We start from the raw sequence: 4,771 nt of genomic DNA, 5'->3' as shown, positions 1-4,771 counted from the left end.
TTGTGGCTTTAAGTTTTCTCATATGTGGGGAAGGTCAGCAATAGTGCAAAACCATCCCCGAATTTTTGAGTTCTTGGTTTTAAGGGTCTAATGATATATCTATACATATTGTTGTCATTTTAAATGCATGAAGTGAGACAGCGTGTTTTGCCATTTGTGGAGACCAGTGTATGTTTTCATGTATGGTTTGAAACATTGTTTTTCAACAAACCTGGTTGAAAACCACAGGTTGATGGGAGGGTCTAACCTCTACATAGCCCCACCCTCATTTGCATTTCTGTAAGTATAAATACCAGAGGCAGAATCTAGGCCAATCTACCCTGAAGTTCTGCTGAAGACTGCTGAATACTCTGCTAGATTTCATTGTCATTGCTACGTGCCTTTGAGCCTTTTGCTGGAGATTCTGCAGAAGATATTTCCATTACTGCTACTACTAAAAAGCTTTATTCCTTTACCACTAAAGCAATTTTAATTGCTACTTGCCTTTGAGTCTTGTGCTCAGAGTTTGACCTTCTTTGTCTTCAATTTGTCCAGAGCTTCACTCATTGCTGAGATATGGATTCAAAGTAAGGTACATTAATAGTTGCTTGGATATTGTATTGTAAATAGGTGCAGCTAGTTTTGCTTTTGTGATGTTCAGAGTATATGCTTAGCTTTTGAATAATTGTGTTTTTCTTGTTTGTACCTTTCATGCACCTTTTTTTTATTCAACCTATTGTGAATTAACCTATTATTATTTCTATATTAACTACATTTACTTAATGCCTTTCTTTTCTTTTTCTAGGAAACTTGTACGCAGGCACCATTTGCTTTGCCCAGTCTGTTTTAGGACCCAAGAAACACTATCTTGTCATGTGCGCAGATCGTGCATGAAAAACAGCCCCGAAGCTGCCATTGAAACGGTGGTTGAAAAGGCCAAGAATTATGTTTTCCATCTCCTGAAGCATGGCAGGACTTTTGACTATGTGGTCCTTACTCAAATAATGGCTGATGGCAATCCTATCCAAAGGTTGGTGGCTTCCACATTACTTTTTGTTTAATCTAGGGTTATTCCATATATGCCATTCCTTACATTGAATAATCAACAACCTATTTACATCTGACTGAGGGCGGTGATAATGGGGCTGTAAGGATAATGGACCTAATTTGGAAAATGCTGACATTTCCCCATTCCCCCAATGGACAGAATGCTTTTGTTTTGGTTAATAGCTCTCCTTTTGTTCTGGTTGATAGCTCTGTGCTGCTGCTGTGTGTGTGTGTGTTTGTGATGAAAGCATAAAAAATAGTTTTGAGTATGAAAACAATCACCTTTTACTAGTTTGATTTCACACACTTTAGTTCATTAACCATTTTCAAATGTTTTGTTTTCCTTATTGAAAGATGGATTGAGGAGCTGGAGCGTCATCACTTGGTTGTGACTAGAATCCCACCCTCTCTGCCCAATGCCGAACCAGCCACCAGGCATCAGCAACCTGAAACTGTAACTGGACCCCAGGGTGAGCCGTCTGGAGAGTTTGATGGGGACTTGGCATCTACCAGCAGTGGCGAGGTGTTTCAGTGGTGAGAGTCTCAGTTTCACAACTTATCTGATGATGTGTGTTTTTCAGTGTGGCTCACATTAAATCATAACTATGCACTATTATAACAAAAGTTTTATCCCACATTGCAGTGACCGAGATGTGAATTATTCCAACAAGACCAAGCACAACATGCGTGAGATGGGCCTTTATAAGAAGCATTCTCTGGACCATCCACTGCTGAAGGACTTTGCCAAACACCTAGAATTAGATCTCAACTATGTCCATTACAAACAAGAGATGAGGACCATCGTTACACTTCATAAAAGATGAAACAAGAAGCAACGGTCATGATTAGAAGGTAATTTAAAATTGTTTATTTCATTTTCAGGCTGAAAATGTTTCTCGGTACCTCTACTATGTCAACCCTGAGACACCATCCCTGCAGTTTGTCAATGACAGAGAGAAGCTCTGACAGTACCTACATCACCTCTCTGATGCAAAATTAAAAAAAACAAAGTCAGCAGAATTACCTCAAGAGCTTGAAAAGGTTGGTAGCAGTTTTCTTTTATTATGATGTCAACAGTGTGACAAAATAAAATGCATACAGTAACTGGTATTCCTAAGCAGTCTCCCACTCAAGTACTAACCAGGCCCAACTCTGTTTAGCTTCTGAGGTGGGGTTTACATTAGACCATATCAGCGGATCATCAGATTAACGTTTTTAAAATGATTAGTGTGCACACAGCAACGCCAATACACGGTTTGCGTGCACACAGCAACGCCAATACACGGATACGCTCGGCTCCACAGGCATCCTGCGCTCCAAATCACTCCGCCCTGAACAGCGAGTGCCCTCTGGAGGGTGCGCACTCCGGCCCTGCGCAGCTCACAGAGCGCGCGAGTGGAGCGCACAAGCAGTGATTTGGGACTGAGCCGCTGTGTGTGTGATCTCAGTGCATGTCGGGCATGCGCGTCACTTACCACTTGCAAGTGGAAGGATGGCAAGCCTAAAGACAATCATAACTACACAATGGGCAGTATTTGCATCAGTATTTGCAGTATTTTCATAGTTTTATACTCTTTAATGAAACGTGATACAAGGCGGAAGTCCGCGCCGTTTTTCAGCAGTTGTGTCACATGACCAACGCCAGCGAATCAGGAAGGTGGATGTCACAGTGACGTTGTCCAATGACGATGCCAGCTAGAGCTCAGCCCAGTGAATCCGCTTATCCGCATATTCTCAATGTTTACACAGCACCGGACCAGACACAATCTGGATTGAATACGTGGACCCTGACGGATTCCCGTTTCCCGGCGTTTCCAGGCGTTTTAATGTAAACGGACAGTGCATCCGCAAAGAAAACGAGACAGATACGGTCTAATGTAAACTTGGCCTGAGATCAGACAGGATCAGGTGTTGTCAGATTGGCTTGGCTGTAAGCAGCAGTTAGTTGGAAATATGGCTTTTTTCTTGCCTTGCCCCACCCTGCCCTGAGGGGAAATTCAAACAGATATCTGCAAGAAGGCAAAATAAAATGCTTACAGTACCTGGTATTCCGAGGCAGTCTCCCACTCAAGTACTAACCAGGCCCAACTCTGTTAAGCTACTGACATCAGAGGGGATCAGGCATTGTCAGAGTGGTTTGGCTGTAAGCAGCAGTTAGTTGGAAATATGGCTTTTTTTTGCCTTGCCTTGTGCCACGCTGAGGGGAAATTCAAACAGATATCTGCAACAAGGCAAAATAAAATGCTCACAGTACATGGTTTTCCTAGGCAGTCTCCCACTCAAGTACTAACCAGGCTCAACTCTGTTTAGCTTCTGAGATCAGGCAGGATCAGGCGTTGTCAGAGTGGTTTGGCCATAAGCAGCAGTTAGTTGGAAATGTGGCTTTTTTCAATAGTTGCTTTGACTTGCTGTTAGGACTAGGACTGTTTTGGCCTCTAGAGGCCGCTGTTATTTCCTTTTCGTGTCATGTTTATTTTGGCCTCTAGAGGCCGCCACTGTTCCTGTGTTTTGTGTTTGTGTTAATTGCCTGTTTAGTCCTGATTATCTTCACCTGTGTTCAATTTAGTTTGTGCATTTATACCCCCTGATTTCAGTCCTCTTGTCACAGAGTCTTTATGCTGTTATGTTTATCTCCAGTTTCCTCTGTACCGTGTTCTTTATTTTGCATTTTGCTTTTCTTTTGGACCTAGTAGTTACTGTGTTTTTTGGATCTTCTGAGCTTTGATATTTTTGCCTTTTCTTTTCTGTTTTTTTTGGCTTTTGTTTTGTACTTTTGGATTTTTTATTTTTTCCCTTATATCTTCTGAGCGTTTTTGTATTTGTACTTTTTGGATATTTTTTGTACATATTGTAAATAAACTTTTTTGATACTTTTTGTACTTCCGCCTCACGCCTCTGTATTTGAGTCATCCCCCTGGTGGCCTAGTGGGGGTTTGCTGGATTATCACACCAACGAACCGGGTTCGAATCCCGGCAAAACCCTAACAGAAAGACTCCGTCATGACCGACTCAGCAGAGGCTGCTTCAACTGTCTACCCGGCCAACCTTCAGGGAATTACGGCAGCTTTGACACGCTTCGGAGCGACCATGGACGTACGCTCACCAGCCAACGTGAGGCCCTTGCTCGCCACGAGGAACTGCTTCAGCAAATTGGGAAAACCCTGGCACAGCTGACATCTCTGCCTGCATCTCCTGATCCAGCTCCTGCTCCTGCCATGCTGCCTTCTTCACCTCGCGAACCCAGCCTTCCTGCACCACAGAGGTACGACGGCAAGCACAGTGAGTGCCGAGAGTTCCTTACCCAGTGTTAACTCACCTTTGAGCTTCAGCCTACCACCTACACTACGGATCGCCACAAGATTGCCTTTGTGATCACCTTATTAGCTGGTAAGGCGCGAGCCTGGGCTACTGCTATCTGGCAAAGACAGGGACCTGAGTGCCTTGATTTCCAGCTGTTTTCTGAAGAGATGCTTCGGGTCTTCGATCAGGCGGACATCAGTACTGAAGCAGCCCGAAAGCTCATGTCCATCCGGCAAGGAGGAAGCATCGCAGATTATGCCATCTCGTTCCGGACGCTCGCAGCAGTAAGTGGATGGAACGAGACTGCCCTGGTGTCAGCCTTCCACCATGGTCTGTCTGACCCCATCAAGGACAGTCTGGCCTCTATTGGATGCCCAAGTGACCTCGAAACCCTCATCTCACATGCTATTCATCTGGACAACAGGATGAGAGAACGCCACCAAGC

General features: G+C 44.1%; 2 pseudogenes; both read right to left on the bottom strand.

Moving 5' to 3' along the window:
- Nucleotides 1–3,056: 3,056 nt before the first annotated feature.
- LOC132868125 (5S ribosomal RNA) lies at nt 3,057–3,175 on the bottom strand (annotated as a pseudogene).
- Nucleotides 3,176–3,268: 93 nt separating this feature from the next.
- On the bottom strand, nt 3,269–3,387 carry LOC132868132 (5S ribosomal RNA; annotated as a pseudogene).
- Between the last annotated feature and the right edge of the window lie 1,384 nt (nt 3,388–4,771).

Source organism: Neoarius graeffei, chromosome 19, assembly GCF_027579695.1.
Source record: "Neoarius graeffei isolate fNeoGra1 chromosome 19, fNeoGra1.pri, whole genome shotgun sequence".
NCBI classification, from domain to species: Eukaryota; Metazoa; Chordata; class Actinopteri; order Siluriformes; family Ariidae; genus Neoarius; species Neoarius graeffei.
This window is presented reverse-complemented; position numbering and strand designations above follow the sequence as displayed.